The 19,052-nt window shown below is 40.0% G+C and overlaps 1 protein-coding gene and 1 long non-coding RNA gene across 13 annotated transcripts in view; one reads left to right on the top strand and one right to left on the bottom strand.

Annotated features, from left to right (window-relative positions):
* The window catches only part of LOC135451283 (uncharacterized), a 28,897-nt gene extending 22,893 nt beyond the window's left edge, over window positions 1–6,004 (bottom strand). For both annotated transcript variants that reach the window (XR_010441263.1, XR_010441262.1), the window contains exon 1: window positions 5,922–6,004. This is a non-coding gene — a long non-coding RNA (uncharacterized LOC135451283). The remainder of the gene's footprint in view (window positions 1–5,921) is intronic.
* NTNG1 (netrin G1) overlaps window positions 1–19,052 on the top strand; it is a 146,737-nt gene that overhangs the window by 28,089 nt on the left and 99,596 nt on the right. The gene's annotated exons all lie outside the window — the stretch shown is intronic.

Genomic DNA, 19,052 nt, shown 5'->3' with positions numbered 1-19,052 from the left:
AGTCTTAGCAGAAGCATTCTGGATTTCTGGATGGTTATCAATAGACCTAGATTGCATTTGTCAAGGCCAGAAGAAAGGTTGTTGCTGCAATCAAAACACAGTATAGGAAGGGCCTCAAAGAGAGTTTAACTAGGAAGATGGACAGGAAAGACTATCACAGTGATATGATAGTGATGTAGCATGGAAGCTGTGAATCATCTGGCAGAGCCAGTCCACTGTCAGCAAGGCCAATAAGCCCATGATGAGCACTGCACTGCCAAAGCAACGCGTCTGCTACCCAAGCTATCAGGATTTTTGTTATCACAAGAACATCTAAACAACAGATTTATAGCTAGCTCAGTTCTCTGCTCTGTGCAACTAAATACAGTGGAAACATATTTAGCCTAAGTGTGACTTTCCAAATTAATCCACCTGACAGGCAGGAGGTACAGCAGATCCTGTTTGCTTTAAGTCATTCTTTGCAGAATGTTTCCTGCAATCACAGTTTCCCTTCCCTGCAGTCCTGCTTTTGACTCACAGTTCTCAACTTCAGTCACTTACAGCCTCTCCTCTTGCTGATCAGTTGCCCTACAGCAACCTCATTTCCTCCCCCAGCCCCTCAGGTTTAAAACCAAGGGTCCAGTTCTGCTTTGTCTTCCATGCCAGTGCAAACAGAGTTTGTCCGGACAGATACTCAGCAGTGACGTGCACTGGGAGGAGCAACATGCTCAAAGGAACAGACATCTTCTGGACCTGGCTTTTTGCTATATTCCTCCTAAGCAGCAAATTGTAATGTCTCTTTCCTCAACATGCCAGGTTTGCCATGGCTTTATTCAGGGCAGTTAAGCATATGGAGATTTCAGATGCCTGCTTCCCAAGGGATATACTGGTCATTCCAAGACACACCCATCTTAGAGTTATTTGGCTGCGCTGGTACATCATAGGCCCAAACAATTCAATGCATTTACACTAAACAATGTTGTGTACCTAATAATACTTGCGAGCTTTCTAACCATGTTAAATGATAAACACAGCCATTCTGGAGAGGGGAAGACATGGAATCCAAAATGCTGCTAAAAATGGTGTCAAAAAACCTTGAAAATTCATGCTGTGCTGCTTTGAATCTGATTACTATCAGTATATTGGGTTTTGGTTTTTTTCTGCACGACAAAGATACAAATATCATCATTAAAAGTATTTTGTATACTTGGACTGACATTTTCCCAGTTATTAATTTGGTACCTTCCAGATGTTAAGCCTTTGAAGCAAAAAATTAAAACAAGTGTAATGTGCTTGATGGCATAAAATAAGACCTAGCTAAACATCTGTATGAACATGCTATCAAACAGTATCAGTCAGTGAGTTTCTAAGAAACTACAACTACATTTACTATGTAGTACCTGTCCATAGAATGAGAAATTTAATGACTGAGACACCAATAAAATTTAGAGGTGAGCTTCAAGCATTCCTCAGCAGCTCAGAAGGTTTGTGTTTTTATTGCTAGGGCCCATGGAAAATATTCTGGTCAGCATTAGCCACGCCAGAGGCCATCATTGTATTCATCAGCAGTGCTGTGGAACACTGCAGATCCTGGCTACTGCCCAAGCGCTGGTCCTACACCAACCCAAACTCCCAGGCAGTGAAGCTTGAGGATTGATAGAAATGTCAATACTGTATTGCTGTGACTGCACTATTCCTGCACATTTTGGATTCTGCTTCCCCCACTATTTACCCTGCGTCCTTAATTTGTCCCGATTTCATCCACTAAAACCATTTCAACCTCTAAAGCAATTGCTTTCTTTACAAATTCACAGACTAATACAGGAAAGGAGTGAAAGACTTCAGCTCTAGAAGGGTTACCTGTTGTGTCTGAGTAATTGTGAGTTTTAGGGAACACTTGATTTCTATGCAGAATTTGTATTTAGGGTTTTATCTCAATTTTGCCTGCTTTAGACCAGCATAACCATGACTTCCCTAGAGTGATATGAAAGAAGGAACATACAAGGTATCTTTGCTTAAGCTTTGCTTGTCAGGCTATGCTTGACAAGTCAGTGGTTCGTGTCCCCAAAGAATGGAAGCAAACCTGTTCCTGCCTCAAAAAAAAAAAAAAGGGGGGGGCTGGGGAGAGACCTCTGCTCCTTTCATTTTTCTGCAGAGCTGGCATTTCAGCACAATTAGTGGTATGTTTATAAAAGTCATTATAAAAAGTGTTGTTTTCAGCAGAACAAATTCAAGGGTCTCACTCATCAATTTTAAATGAGACTAGCAGGACTGCAAGGTCAAAAGTATGAGCTTATGCTGTTGCTGCTTTCAAAATGCCAAGATGGATTTTCACCATAACTCTGCTTCACTCCAGAGAAAAGCCTCCTCCATTATCTTTTTAAATTAAAATGGACACCTAAAAGCTAAGTTTTATGAATTAAGAGAAGGCACTTTGCACTGTGGCTTGATTTGGAATAATTATAATTGTTGGGAAGTATTTTTCCCAGTACACTTCCTGTCTCTAATTAAATCCATGGAAATGCCTCATTTTTTGGTTATTGCCAAAGTGTGTTTCAAACTCATATAGAAATGCGCAATTGTAATTTCATTGGAATTGCATTTCTCCAGGCTATACAGGTGCAATGAAAGAAGAGGGAAAATTAATTAAAACCGTGGACATGTTTATACCCACCAGGTGTCATAAAAGGTAGTGGCTCAGACATTTTTCAAGTAATTAAGCAGACAGTTCTGCTTTTTCTGATGAGTTATTGCCCTTCCCTCTTTAATCTGTGTAAGAGATTTCATCGCAGAGCCATTGTCAGGTGATGGGATTGCTCTTTACAGTCAGCATCCCCCTCACAGTGCCGCTCGTTAATCGCAATCACATCATCGCTGCAGAGCGGCACTGACACGCCACCGGCACGTTTCCAAAGGCAGCCTCCCTGTGCCAAGCTCTGCCCACCATTTAGGCTAAAAAGGGGTAACACAATTTTCACTTTAACCATATTTGGATTAAATAGCTTGAGTGTTCATTCAGGGCATAGCACATCTTCTGAACATAAAGCACTGTTCTCCTCAGTGAGGGCAGCATTTAATCAGATTCATATGTGTTGGTGGTGTTTGTGTTATCGAGTTTTTTCATTCTATTTCTATTTTGTCAGGAGTTTTTCTTCTAACCATGTTGAGATAATCACTGGTTTTCCTGAGGATGTGCAAATTGGCACGGTCACATCCTCAGGCCATATTGTACATAAGACTGTAATGATGGCATTTTCTAAGTTTTTAATGTAAGTTAGGACCAGAATTTTGTACATTTTCTTTCTCTGCTTTGGCAGTGGATATAAATACACCTCTTGGCTCCTCTCTTTGGGCTTCCAGTAGAAAAACACAACCTCCGCATCCTGCTTGTATCCTGTGTACACAGCTCTGCCTAGGGGAGGAGCAGATGCTCTCTGGGCACAGGCACAACCCCACATCTCCGGTAGGAGAGCAGGGCCAGCCTGGTTCGGCCAACCTGGACAGAGAAGGTGACCCCTGGGACAAACAGCGCTGCCACTGCCCCTCCTGCAGGGCAGTGCAAGAGCCCTGCTAACCCTGCGCTCCCCTTGGCTCTGCTCAGCATCATAAACAGCCACAGCTGCTCTGCACCTCCAGTACCATCCCCAGCACGTGAAAGCTGTTTTCCATCCCACAGCCAAGGGAACAGGCTAGAGCCTGCATTCTACAGCAAGTTTTGCATTGTCCCTCCCAGTCCTGCAGCACTGATGCAGACAGACAACCAAGTCCACCATGCTTTCTTAGGAAAAGTGGTCATTTCTTATTTTTGTTTCCTTTTTCAGTTGGTTTGTATTCTGCAATTGCTATTAAGTATTTTCTAATGGGCATTTTAAAATTTTTTTTAATATTGCAAGAAAAAGAGTCCGTGTGTAGATTATCCTGTATTCGACAATGTGGAACATGCTAACTACGTTCACTTGCAAATACCCATAACAATGGACATACTTAGAGCAAAAATAAATCAGAATGACAATACTCACTGCCTATTTCCATTTAGAGTTGGTGCCTTCCCTGAGCTTGGTTTTTATTTAATGCTCTGTCTTTATTAACTTTTATCATTTTAATTAAATTACTTTTCATAATATAATATTCTCCTGCTTTCAACATTATCCCTTACAAGGTCATCTCTGATACATGACTAATGCATTTGACTAAAATGCACAAATAAAATATGATAGTCACATTAAAGCCTATGGGACTGTGCTGAGAATAACAACACAGTCCAAGCTTTTAACAATTTTTTTTAAAAATACAGTAAAACCTTGGAGATGAAGGATAAAGTCATACACTTCTAGCACCAAATTCAACTTGTGTATACTTTGTACCTGCTGTTCTGGGGCTGAATTTGACCTTTTGAGGGTTGAAGATGGGGTTTGAAGCAGTTGGTTGTTGGTTTTTTTCTTTTCAGGTTTTAAATAGCCATTTTATTCTATTTCAGTACTGCTACAGTACTGCTTCTGCTACAACCAACATAAGTCCAGAATCTACCTTGACCTAAATGGTGCTGATGCGTTTCTGCATCACATTTGTTACCTTCTTTGCAATGCCCAGGCATTCAGTTAAACATCATAGGATTAAGCTCCATCAGTAATTAATTAAAAATATATTGCCTGTTCCACTGATTTACCTCATTTCATTAGGTTAAATAACAAATAGAGCCCCTCATTCAGTACTTTTGTGCAAGTCACACTGTTCTCCCTAAACATGCTCTCATTTTTTCTCCTGTGGCAGTCAGTCCAGACATTTAATTTCTATCACATGATCTTGAGTCTTTTCTATTTCTGCAATGCCCTGTGTCAGGTGAGGCAAACAAAAATATATTTTAAGAGAGGGTACAACAATGATTTATGGAGTGACATCTCAGTATTTCCAGTGTTTTTATCCTATTCTTTTTGCATCTTAATGTTACGACATTTTTTTCCCATGGAAGTTTCTGCTTCATACACACAGTGCTGTCTTAAGTTCTTTTATAGACATGAAAGAACTTTGGTTTACCACAGAAAATACTTTACAAAATGTTCAGTAGGCACCAAACCCCTCAGAGCTTAAGGTAAGATACTTTGAAATCAGCATTAAGCAAAATACAATGTGAAGATTCTCAAATTTATCAAGGAAGAAACTTTTCTGGGAAGTTTCTGACAATTGATATTTTCCATCACTTATTGGAGGGGTTGTATGCTTTTAATTTCTTGGAAAACAGTTTGCATGGCAGCCAGGTGCTTTCAGAGCATCTGACACCAAGCGCAGTCTCTTAGCTCTTTTGTGAAGTAGGGTAACCTTGGATTAATAGAGAGTCCTTTTTTACGTCAACTTATTTAAAGTCCCTCACTAACAAGGCATTAAACACATATTGCTTGAAGGATTTTTTTCTTTCACAGTACATATCAAATTTTAAATTAGGAAAGAAAGAGCTATTCTGGTGGTGGATACTCCAGCACCTTGGACACACTACTGCAGCTGCCCCAGGCTTGCCTTTTGTGTCTCCTGAAGTGCTGCAGCTTTCCCTGGTGAGCCAAGAGGGCTCTGCACACAACCTCACAAGCCTTGAGCTTTGAGAACTTGAGAACCAACATTGCTGCACAACTGAGGCACAGCACTGCCACTGAGGAGCTCCAGAGCACATCCATGGCATTAGCACCAGCACCAGCAGAGACTCAACATCAGTCAATCCATTTCTTTCCTGCCAGCATCGTCCTCTGACCATCACCACTTGCTGAGGGCCCTTCCAGCCAGAACAGACACAGTAACACACAGCAGAGGTTAGCACACAACACTTTCAATAGGTAACCACAGCATAAAAAGTAATGTTACTGGCTGCCCATGAAACACTATCCATTAAAAAAAAAAAAAAAAAAAAAGCTGAATAAAAACCTCAAGTCCTATTCAAGTAATTTGAAACTTACCTTGCGCAGGACCGACTAGAAGCCATCACAGCCTTCCAGACAGTACCAATATCTACTGACTGCCCTTGACATGCTTACTTAAGCTCTTAGTTAACAACCACCATTACCAACCTTAATTGGGTACATTTGTGGAGGTTTTCAAACAGAAGAATCATTCATGCCTAATTATCACCTTGCTTCTGAAAGCTGAGTCCATGGTGAGGCAAAGTTTTCACCATGACTCTCAAAAGAAGTCAACCTAAAAAAATGAAAAAATGGAATCGAAAAAAAATAAATGCATGTTACAATACTCACACTTTAATTAATTGGGAATGGAGCACTCCATCAGCACTGTATTTTTATATGATGAAAACATATTCGTGCACTGTGTTTTTAGACATATTTTTAGAAGTAATAGTCTAGTGTGGAGATTACACAGGATTTGAAGAATGCCTCTTTTTAGAAAGATAATACTCCTTTTAAAATGTGAAACTGGAAGCAGAATGGTAGCACCTGAGAAAGATGTAGGTGGATAAAACTTCAATAAATAAATCAAGCAGAGCAAATCCACTGTCATCCTTGGATATCTGGAGTGTGTTCTGATGCTTTCTCAACAGAGGAAACTTTATTTTAAAAAAAGTATTAATTTTATAGAAAAGTTGTATGATCAAAAATCCAAACCTCTAAATAAGTAGGTAGCTTGGAATAAGACACTGAAGCTTAACATTCAGTCAAGCTAACCAAATCATGCTGTTTGTACCTGTCCTCATCCCACTCTTTCCCTAGCCCACATACATGTGTTTTTCTAGGTATGGGATCACTGAATTTTTATATAGCATGTAGGCAGTTATGTATGTCATTACCAGTGTGGCAGAAATGAGTTAGTTCTGATAACTAAACTTTTCCAGTGCAATTTGCTAAGTGAGAAAAAAAGAAAACAGAAAATAATTGTAACCTGTCTGTGACTAAATGTGACAAAGCTGAGCTGTGCCAGCAGGGTCTGGAAAGCTGCAGTATGAATGGGTGTACATGTCCTGTCTTCTCTTGTCTTGGCACCACAGTCCTCTCTCGTTGCTGATAAAAGTACGACTGGCTCCATCTCTTCCAGGAGTGGAGACTGAAGCTAGACACACATTTCAATAAAGCAGATGCTAATCTAGTGAAGCATCTGGAAGAAAGGTGATAATCTTATTTGTCATTATTGTTCTCACTATGGGCCAGCATCTCTGAAGGTTTTCTAGTTTCACAGAGTCTCATGTTCCAAGTGTCTTTTAATCCTCATTCAACAAGTGCACCACATGGCTGAAGATAGATTGTCCTGTGCTGCAGTGTCCTCCTCTGCCTGCTGGGGTTGTTGCCCATTTTCCCTCAGCAGAGGCCACAGATGACTCCCCCTCTGCTTCAGCCCTGAGGTCTCCTGGTTTAGCTCTAAACCGCAGCCAGCAGGGCAGTCAGCAGAGCTGATGAATCCTGTGCTGACATGAACAGCCAGTCTCAGCTGCCAACTGCTGTGGGTCTGTGACCTCTAGGGAGGGGCCATGAATTCATCTCTCAGCCTGAGTCACTGGGGAGCAGATGTCAAAGCCCTCTGTGAGGTGGAAGTGTCATCATGTCTGAGCCCAGCAGCACTTCATGTCTCTTGGTTTTGGATGGGTGCATTTATCTAAACAAAGCTCCTTCTCTGGGTTTTTTTTTGTGTGTTTGTTTGCTTTTTGGAAACAGAGGGAGGGTTCAAATTCCTTCAGTACCAGTTCTCCACTGTATCCAATACTAGTTACAAGCAGAGTAACCAAGGAATAGTAAACTTGTGCTTTCTTATACCAAGTTCTCACCCTCACTTTTTTATCTTGGCCTTATGGGAATATCCCAGCTAGTCCTCTCAGATATGGCCACATGGCGTCATAGGTCTTTTTGTTTCCTTTTCCTGGTTTCTTCCTGTTGATTTAAATCCATACACAGCCGTAAATTACTGGAAGCTGTAGTCCTGCCTGTTCCACCCATGGCAAAACATAGTGTCTCACTAGCTGCAGAAACAACTCCCCATCTTTCTTCTGGACATCTTGCAAACCTTTGCCAGAACTGGTTTGTGCCCCAGTCTCCTGCCAAGTCTCTTTCACATTCAGGTGATGACTTAATGTTTGTTCTTCAAGAGGACCAAAGGCTGTCCGTGAGTCCTTGTTTTCTGGAGCACTGTAAGTTTCCTAATGCAGCTTGGGAGGTTATTGAAGAGGCCTTGGCCATGTACCATAGGCACCCATCATCACAGGTCCTGTCAGTTGTGGTCTGACACATGATGTCTGTCAGGAACATACAAAGAAACACCTTTCTTAGAACCCAGGAGTCCCAACACGTGCATAATTTCCCATTGTACAGCCAGCATTGCAGCCAGATAGTATTGTGCTTTACATAAATCAGAAAGTTGCATTTTCAAGGAATACAGTAAAAAGCCTTTTCACTTAGAGAAAAACTATCACACCTCATCTCTATCAGGTTGGTCTTTTCCTATGTTTCTCCTTAAAATGGGTGTTTCTAAGGGTGGTGGTAGAGCCTTGTACTCACAGGGAGGCCCAGGCTCTGTCACCTGGGGAGGCTGAGCTGTGATTACACAGCCTCACTGTGCCAGCCCCACCACGCCATTATTTACTTAAGACAGGCAACACAAGGAAATGTTTCCTTCTTCATTTTCTACTCATTTTCTCACTACTTCTACCTAAACCAGATTTTTGCCCTAAAGGATTCATGCCTGGCTTTGTGGGTATAGAGTATACTCATACAGCTGTTTTAGGGTTGCATTCTTCAATATTTCAGAAACCATGCTTTAGTCTGGCAGCTTCTGTTGAACTTCATCAGTGAGCAGGCCAGAAGTCCGGCCTAAGGGGTTTGTGTGCTCATTTGTATTAAAGCCATCAGTATTCGGGCAACTCAGGATGACTGTGATTGGAAGTTCAAAAATACAATGATCCTTTGTGTCTAGTGCATGTTATGCAGGAGAATATTTAAATCAATAATGATGCTATCAGAGCTGGAAATCAAATGCAAAATAATTCCCTGTGCTTCCCATGTATAACGACATTTGCTCTTTTGATGAATTGCTAATGTATTCTTGGACAGAAGAGCTGGCATCCCAGCCAGCTTCACTATATAAATGGCAGGATGGAAAGAGCAGGATTGTATTTACTACTATTTACTGCTGACAAAATACACACTTTTCAATGTATCTCTCTGCTGTGAGTTACTCTTGTTCTGAAAAGGGAACATCTAAACAAACTTCAAGACTAGTCTTACAATAAATGACTATTTTCTTCAAGGAGATGTTTGTTTTGAAGCGACAGTACCAAATTGAAACATTATCTTTTTAAATAGGCAGAAATTATTTCAGTTGTGATGCCTGCCTAACGCTCCCAGCAATTTTCCTCACTCTTACTGTCGAGCATTTTTTTCCCCTGTGTTCTTTTCTCATGTGTTTGTTTCTGACACCCTGTGCTAGAGAAGCAGCCTGACCTAACCTGTGGCAAACCACAATGATATGAACTAAATCCACAGTGCTGTCCAGTGGAGGGATGATGAAGGGATGAGAAAGCAGAGGGAAAAAATCCTCTATTATTTTCATTTTATGCTGATGGTAATTTGGGGGGTTTCATCTTTCACAGTAATCGGCTAAAACTCAGATGATCAAGCAAAGATAAATCTGAGAGCTGTTTTGCTTCTTTGTTTAATAATGTCACTGTAAGGTTAAAAAGGCAATGATTTTGAGTTTAATTACCCTGAATTATTAGTTTTGTGAGCATTTAAAAAAACCAGTGGTTTAGAGTTTTTTTTCTAGACATACTGCTGTGCATGATTCCTTTCCATAGTGGATTCATAAAGATTTTCAAAGCATGAAGTATTTCTGATTCCCAGAGGACTCTGGTTGAAAGATGACAGCTATAAGACTGTATAGAAAACTTTATATTTGTATGGGCTTTAGTAATTTTTAGATTGGTTGATGCTCTGTACCTGTAATATTTAGGTATTTTACAAGCATAACTCTTCAGGTGTCAGTGCAATTGTATGATTTGTATCTGCAGTCCAAGACAATCTGCATTAATCCTGCTCTGGTTGCCTTTGCTGTTTCTGCTGACTGCCTCCAAATTCCACAGACCATGCTTAAAAATCCTCAACGCTGATACATAGTTCTCAAAACTTCTCACAAAAGGTGTGAGACTGTCAGAGAAGAACAAATGAAAAGTTTTCATCTTCACAAACATCAGAGCCTTCTACTTGACCAGCAGGCAGAAAAGCAGAGTGCATGCCCCAGCCAGCCCCCATGCCAGCCGTGCCACAGCCAGATTTTCTTCCTATCATTTCTTTTGGATACCATAGTCAAGGGAATGCATGGAAGTTAGGTGATTCCTTCTTTTGCTTCGCTGCTTGCTCCATTGCTCCATAGTCCTGCATGCACAGGATCAGGCTCTTTGCTTATGTAAATCACTCAGCTCAAAATATCCCCAAGTTGTGTGTCCTCGTTGCAGACTGCAGCACGCACCGTGCTGCTCTCCCAGCAGAGAACAGTTTATAGCCAGTTTACTCCCTAACAGAGCAAGTGCAGATTTTATCAGGGTGATGGATTATGTAAGAAAACACATTTCCCCCACTGATTCATTGTTTCAAAGGACCCATTATCTCTCCCATTTTCTGTAGCATTTCCCTAAAAGTCCTATCACTGTTTCTGGGACTTTTTGAGGAAAAAATAAAACTGTGATTATTTCTTCTTTTTTTTCAGATCTGAAAAAAGAATAATTTCACAGCTGTTGGCAAGAGGTTTAGAGTGTACAATGCTTAGCACAGGCTGCTTCTGTAGCCTTGTTTGCTTGTACACTGTCCTGCATGTTTCTCCAGTTCTCATTGCAGGGCCTGGAGAATCCAGGAAAACTCTCTGGGAGGAAAGCAGCTTGATGTTAAAGCAGCTTTGCTGATAAGATTCAGTCTGGCTCACTGCTGGCACTGATAAAGCTTTAGGTGGATAGTAAATAATAGATCTGTTTGCACTGTATGTTTTAGCTGCTGCTGCCCTTATGAGGAACACGGTCCTACTGGCTTTTTGTAATGAAGCATGTCTTAAAAAAGTCTATTGTAGAAGAATTTCATTGGTCTCCATTTCAGGTGTTTAAACATTATTTGGGCTATTCTTTTAAAAGGACGTCTAAATACCTGAGGCTTTAGATTATCACAGGTCTGTGATATACACACAGGCATTCACACACTCAGAGCATTAAGCCCCCTTAGACATAATTTTATCTCTGAACAGAGGAGCTTGAGAGAGTGGGGATGGAGAGCAGCCCTGCTCACTGTGCTCCTGTCTGTGGCAGGTGGTGAGGGCAGGCTCCTGCCTGTGCAAGAGAGCACACAGCCCCCCAAGCCCCATGGAATCCATGGTGACCATGCCTCAGGAGGTTTAACCTATTTCTGAGCAGTCACTCGAACTGCACAGACAACATTTCTCTGACTGCCTGACATGGGTGCCTTTGCTGACTGTCTCTTCACTGATCATCAGTGTCATTCTCCATGGCAGGTTTAAACATGAAACCAAACCCTGGTGTAAACCCTCTCACCCTCCTGAGAGGCAGATGAAGAAGCTGCCAACTGTTTGGTGCCAACTGCTGTGGGCATCAAGCCGCTCACTGTATCTTCCCCAGAAATGCAGGCACGCATTTAAAATACCCAGCCACTCTCACTGGAGACTGAATCAGTCAAACATTAGATATTCATCTTTCATTCCTGTCTATTGCTACTAATTGATAGCCAAGGTCTTTAGCATGCATCATATCTCATTGCACATCATAGCTGTAACTAAGTTAAAAACACAAAGTCCCTTAGAACTAAGAGACTTTATAGATATTAAGTTTATGCAATGTTGCCTTTTGCACAGTAATTCTTATTCTTCAGCTGATTACATCCATGCTGTACTCCCATTTGCACCAGTTAAATCCAGACTAACATCAGTAGCTTTAGCAGTATTAGTACAAGTTTGCTCTTATTTTCTCTATCTATTAGTGTTTTTCAACTCCTACCATAGCAAGGGTTATCAAAATCTGAGCCTCAGGAAAGATGGAGAGATGTGAGAGCAGGGGATGAGACGGGTTGAGCACTGTGCTTCCTCTCATTCCTCCTGCACCTTACCCCTAGCCCAGGATTGGTACTAAAGCTCTCCATTGATGCCATGTCTAGGGAAAGGAACTCATTTTTTAGTTTGTGAGGTTTCTCACTAATTTCCATTATTTAATAAACCAGTTCTAGTTGAGAAATTTGCAGGGAAAAAAAACTCAAAAAACTAGACAATTTGAATATCTCTTCCATTATGCAGAACTACAGAGAAGACTGCACAGCCAAAGAAAGCTTGAAAAAATACTTCCAGTTTTATCACCTTCTTTCTTACCTTTCTCTTTAAAAACCCAGCAGAATATTCACTTGAAATGCTGATCCATCTGAACTTTAAGTTGACATCTGCATGAATTTGTTACCTGTGGTTTTGGGTTAGCTTCTTGGCTGCTGAATATACTTTAACACTTTTAATCTTTTATTTTTCTAGCCTTTTTCCACTTGCTAGATTTCAACATTTTTGCAATAGCACATAGAGGCACCATTTTTTTTCTGTTATCAATCAAGGGAATGCAGAGAAGAAAAGGAAAAGAAGGAAAAAAAAAAGAAAAAGAAACTTGAGCAAAAGAGCAAGCACCATTATTTTTTGAACAGGCAGCTGCTTCTGACAATTCACCTAAGGTAGTTTTCTTTTTCTCTGTAGGACTTGAATGTATTCCTCTCAAGACTTTGGTATTGATCCTTCTTCTTTTCAGAGTTCCTGACCTTCCTCCTTTGCCGTCTCAGCCCAGCTGGTATGCTTTCATACAGCTTGGTTAGCTTCTCAGCACTTGCATTTTACATTTCAGCAGGGATACCCGTAACATATTTCATCTACTCATGTATACCTGAGCAGCTGTACTGGTGAGAGATAGTCTGTAGATCTGGTTTATTTGGTTTTTAATAGCCGATGTTATCTATTGAAATAAAACCTCAGCTTTATTATTCTCAACTATGAAAATCTCACAGTTAGAAGTCATGGTCTGTCTAGAGCTGCCAGTCCTTTTCTGTATCACACTTTCTTTTTTCTTTCCTCCTCCAAAAACCTGAAACAATTAAAAGTGTTTTGTGTCAACATTTTTAAAAAGTTGTATTTGCTAGATACAGAAATCATTGTTGGTAGAAATTTTCTTCTGCGTGAAATTTACAGTTTTTCAGTTTGCTCCTCATGCTCCTTCTTTGTGAGTAAGCGAGGTTATTATTAACAATTAATTTTCTCCTTGACATGTAATTGCTCAATAGTTACCTGTCAGACTTTTTCATCCTTTGGTCAGCCCTACCTTTTCATGGACCTGGTACAATAGCTTAACACACAGTTAAATTTAGGTGATGGAAATGATTCACAAGACAATTTCAGTGTCATTTGAGAAAGATGCCATGATGAGCATTTCTCACCAGTCCCTAGCGAGCATCCACCCAATCTCACCTAGTGAGCTACCACTAGAAGAAGTACAAGGAATTACTTTTTTTTAACCCCGCATCATTTTGAAATGACAGCCAAACTAAACAGATAAACAGTGAATATATAAATTAACAAATCCCATCTTTACATGTCTGATAGTGAAAATCAGTAAGGATTACCTGTATTTGTCAAGGAGAAATTTCTTTTTGGTGGCATTTCTTTAGGCATTTCCTAGGTTAATTATAGTAGGTGGATTTAAAAAGAGAAAATCTGTGTAAAAGAAAAGATTGTTAGAGGTGTCTGTTAGAAGATGCATTATGTTAATCCTTAGGGAAATGCTTTTGCTTTTATTTAAAAACACTTCTGCTGTGCTGCCCTGGAAACATTACTGTGCACAACGGCCTCCAGCCTGCTCACTGGGGCCTGAAACCTGCCCACCTGCTTCTAATGCCCAATGCTGATGCCAGGTGAAGAAGAAACACATTCATTTTGTAGACTCCTGATGTGTTACTTACTAATTCAGATTAAAAAATGTATTGTCTCAGAAAAATTGCATTACTGTCTTTAACTGGACTGAGCAAGATGGCACTAGGCTGACTTACACTGGCTGAAGATCAGCCTGCAATTTTCAAATTACATGTCCTCCTAATTAATAAAGGAGAGCTTACACTGCCTAATTTGAACCTGTGCCAAACACTTCTCTTTCTCCACCACTTATTGCTCACAGCCCTCGCTCGATTGCTTGTCTGAGGCTTTGTGGTTAAAGGACTGGGTTTGCTGTGTGGTTTGTGCTATAGGTTTGATGGCTTGGGGTTTTTTGGTTTCTGAGTGTATTATATCCTTCCTGTTCTGCTTTGACATTGACATTGTGTTTTGCCTTACTCTGAACATGTAAGAACAGACAACCTGATCTGCATGCACCCCTTGTGTCACATTCCCCTCCTGAAATTAGTATTCAAAACAGCCCAATGTGTTTGTATTGCATATAACAGACTATTTGTGAAAGCCAAAAACATGAGTACAGTATGACCACCATTTCAGGCTGACTGTATTCATTGCCATTCAGGTCACAGCTTAGATTAATTATTGCATTTGTGTAGGATGCTCATTAGGAGATTTCCTGATTGTTGTTCCAAAGATTGATTACTTGTTGCATTTACCTTGTGGCTTCTGTGGGGAAAACATCTTTAAGGCTTCAACGTTTGCAAACATACTGAGGCAAGACAGGGCCCCTGAGAAGTGAGAATACCTGCACCTGCCACATCAAGAAGCCATGACATACATCTGCATTAATGTATGTAATAATGTAGTAGCAGTAATTTATGTAAACCAGGTTAGAAAGCAGAAGATGTATAAAACAAGCATTTACTTTAAAGTGCCTCAGTGTAGAGATAGCAACATGGCCCTCAGTAGTGATGTACCTCTCATAATTGAAGTAAGAGAAATTTAAAAACTTACAGGAAAATGCCAACTGGCAGATTTGTTTAGATGAGACAAATGGTTTGCAAAAGAGCCCACCTGAATCCTGGCTGTAGCTGGCACGCAATTTGCAAAGATCCCAGTTTCTAGGCCTTGAATCTCATCATTTGGCAACAGAGTGACCCAGGCTTTGCAGGCAAATGCAATTACTTGCATGATGTTTCTCCTAGAAATTGGCTGGTTTGAGGCAGAAGTAGGAATATGAAGCTTCCTGCAGAAAAAACACAATGTTCCAATTAGTATCGAAATGATTTTACAGGTATTTTTAGGAACACTAGCTTTAATGGAATTCAAAAATATGTTCAAGTCAAATTAGGAGACATCCTTGAGCCTGGCTAAGGATAAAGGCAGGAACCATTAGGTTTTCATTTATCTCCTGTACCTCTCCTGAAATATGTTTATTAACCAGATAGACTCACAGGTCATATTTCCTGCTGATCATCTTTTTTTGTCCAAACACATGATCACATACTGCTGTTTGTAGCAATAAAATTATGAGATACTGAAAAGAAGACAAAAAGTAAAACATTCAGCAATCGTACATGCTCTAAATAGGTTTTTAAAATTGCCTTGCCAAGCAATGCTTAAAAAATAGGAATAATGTATAAGGCTGTATATAACTTTGCAGCAGACATGAAGTTTGTCTTTGTTCATTCATATAATTCACTTTAATTGTAGGCTACTAAAGCAGAAAAAAAATTTTTTTAAACTTAAAAATAATCACTAGAGCCTGATAAAAGATCTTAGCAAGCATTTAAGATGGTAGTATTGCCAATAGCAGCTTTGTTTCCTAATTGTTTTCCTGGTGGAGCCAGTAGCAGCCACAGTCAGAAAGGGTTCAGAGGACCCTTTTCCTTTTAGCTGCTATAATGAGATAAACTGTCAAGTAGAGGGTAGTAGATGTGGTGATGATGGATGTGACACAGTAACACCAAACAGATAGTTAAGGAGTTTTTGACTTGCTGCTAAATCTCTGCATCCAGCAGACAAAATGCTGTGCTGCAATACCTCTCCATGCAGTGGTCAGTGCAAACTCTCACACTGGTCCATTCAATAACTCAATTAGTGTTAAGCTGTGACCTCTTTCGCTCATCTGAAAAAAAAATATTTTAGAAGCACGTTAAGAAGTAGACTTATTTGTCAAACACTGTAGGAGACTCACCTGCAAGAGTTACCTAATGCTGGAGGAATGTGGTGTCAGTGAACCAGAGCAGCAGTTTATTTTTCAGTATAAATCTTCCTTTGTGCATTTGCTGTGTCTCATGCTTTTCCTTCTGTCATGCATTCAGTTTCAAAAATGGCATGTTAAGTAAAATTACTTAACATCGCAAGCCATAAAAATAAATTATGGTTTAGTTCCATTAGAAGCCCACTTTTCTTCACAAGCATATACTCTTCGTAAGAGCATCTTTAGACTATTGGGGAAAAAGGGAAAAAATACAACTTTACAAAGTTGCACTTCTGGCACTTCTACATGAGAAGTTCTTGTGCTGGTCTTTACCATTTGTTTTGTCATTTAGCATAATGTCTATTATTTAGCATAATCTGACTAAGATAGAGGAGCAAAAGGAAATCAGGCAGTAGGGAAAATTACCTAATGATAGCCCACTTTTTTGTAATCTAGCCCTTTAACATCCCATTTTCTTTACCCATCTTAAGACAGCAACCTTTTATTTCCTTTTGCTTTTCTTCTTGTGTACAAAATTCCTCCACTGCCTTCAGACTGGACACTCAATTGTTTGCCTCATAGCCAGCAAAATGAAGGTGTAATTTTTATATGCATGAATGTAGTTCAGCAGTTTAGAGTGTGTTACCACAGATTTAAAGAAAAAAAGGGCAGGAATGCCTGCCCATGGGAAGAAGCAAGTGAATTCCTTGTTTTGCATTGCTTGTGTGCATGGCTTTCACCTTCCCCATAAACTTTTATCTCAACCCACAAATTTTCTGGCTTTTACCCTTCCAACTCTCCCCCCAGTCTTCTGCAGGGGGATTGAGTGAGCAGCTCCACAGGTCTTGGTGGCCAGCTGGCTTAAACCATGACATATATTCAGGGGAACGACCTGAAATAATTGAGAACTAAAGAAGAAGAAAACAGTGACAAAAGGCTGTCTTTTTAAACTTCAATTGGCATTTGCATGTTTTTTTCTGATGATCTCAGTGCTTTACACCCCTCCTGTCCTGTTCCATACCATTTCCACCTCTCTGTTTCAGTTTTACCTGGTGTTACTGGTAGTTGTCACTAACTTTTTTCAAAATTTAGTTGTGCACTTTCCTCCCCCTCTGCTCCCCCCCACTTTCTTTTCAAACTTCCTTCGTGACCAAGGACACAGCCCAAGCCTACCTGTGGAAATGCAGGAGGAGGGGCTGCAGTGCCCTGGAATGGATCACTGCTGTGACCCTGCGGCCACTGATCCCATTGTGCAGTGGCACTTGCAGCTCACACAGTCAGCTCTCAGGTACAGCTGCAGTAACTTCACTGCTTTGGGGAGCAAAGGCTCTGAGCTGTAAATAAAGAATTCACATTTAATTCTCTGGCCAGAAGATTATCAACAGCATGTGTCAGCAAATGCCGCCTGTGAAAAGCATGGCCCAACCACGGCTCCTCTGTCCCTGAAACTTCCACTTCTGCAGCAGTTACCCATCCTGGGCACTTTGAAAAGTAAAAATCCCGAAAATTATGCCAGCATCAGTTGCAATTGGTCAAGCATCCAAAATATAATTTATTACACATGTTCAAATATCAAAATATTCAGCTTCTAAAATCTTAATGTATTTTTAAGAGAAATTTGATTTTGATTACAGGTACTGCAGGGAACTTATTACATGTTACAAGATCTAATTTCCTAATTTTGTTGTCTGTTGCAGCTTTAACAAAGTCAGAAGAGTTATTCCCACTTTATCCTTATTTACACAGATTTCCCATAGCATTTCATTAAAGATAAGAATATAAAAACACTATAGTCCAGATTATCTATATTTTCACAGCACTAAAGAGTAAATTTATAGTTTCCCAGAAATTCTATTCAGTCACCCTTGATACCATCCAGAAAGCTAGAGATTATCTTCCCTCAAACTCTGGAGCAATTTAGGAATGCAACAGAGAATCTCCTGTGCATGTAACTTCTGTATTGTCATGGAGGAGTGTTAAAAAACAAGAGTTTCTTCTAAAACTGAAAAAGCAACTGTACAGCAAGAAAGGAAATGTATTGTTCTTACAAGTACTTGCTTGTGTTGAATCACTGAAAAAATTATTAAGCCTTCCCCAACCCTTCTTACTCAACTGCTCTACTACAGATTCAAAACTCAAATCCTTCCTGCTGCCTTCTCACCAGTTGATTTATATTGCAATGGCCCTTTAAAGAATGATTTTAAAAATACAAAGCATGAAATCACTTAGGACACTGCAGTCTGGGGTATTGCCTTTATAGATGAATGGTATATTTTCTTACAAGATCACACTCACAGGTAATTATTATTCTTGGTTATTTCACCAGTTCAGAAAAGTTTTGTTTCCCAAGTCTAGTGCACACATGCACCAGGAGTGCCTGCCTGGCTAATGCCATGCAGGCAGCATGCTGCAACCTGCCCTCAAAGCAGCAGTTCTATTTGCAGAACAGTCTATTTGTAACATAATTACACTCACTTGGTGAATTATTTTAAATGTCATCATTCATAATTGGTGTTTGGCACTTTTTTAATGCAGATATATTAAGGAATAATTAATTTTACATCAAGTTAAGTCCAGTAATAAAATAATGCCAAACAATGAAACACAGTAGGAGATCAGTCCTCATCTGAGGTGACTAAAAGGGCACATTGTTTGTTGCAATGTCATTTTTTTAACCTTTACAACTAATAATCATTAAGAGACTGATTTTGTTCTGTGTCCCACATCGAATACAGTGTGTCCCTTCATTATTTTTTTCTCCCAGTGTGAGAAAATTTTGTCTCATAAGCTCTTGCTGCTGTTTCCATAATTGGAGCATCTAGGAGCAAGTCTGCTTCAATTTAAATCAGTGCAAAGATTCCCACAGTCTTCAGTGGGAGTTAAGAGTGACACATGAAGGACTTGTCCATCACAAATGCCAGAGTAACAGCACCAAATACATATATGTATATATGAATATATTTTCTTCTTATACTTATTTTGCTTC

Source organism: Zonotrichia leucophrys, chromosome 8, assembly GCF_028769735.1.
Source record: "Zonotrichia leucophrys gambelii isolate GWCS_2022_RI chromosome 8, RI_Zleu_2.0, whole genome shotgun sequence".
In the NCBI taxonomy this organism is placed as follows: domain Eukaryota; kingdom Metazoa; phylum Chordata; class Aves; order Passeriformes; family Passerellidae; genus Zonotrichia; species Zonotrichia leucophrys.
This window is presented reverse-complemented; position numbering and strand designations above follow the sequence as displayed.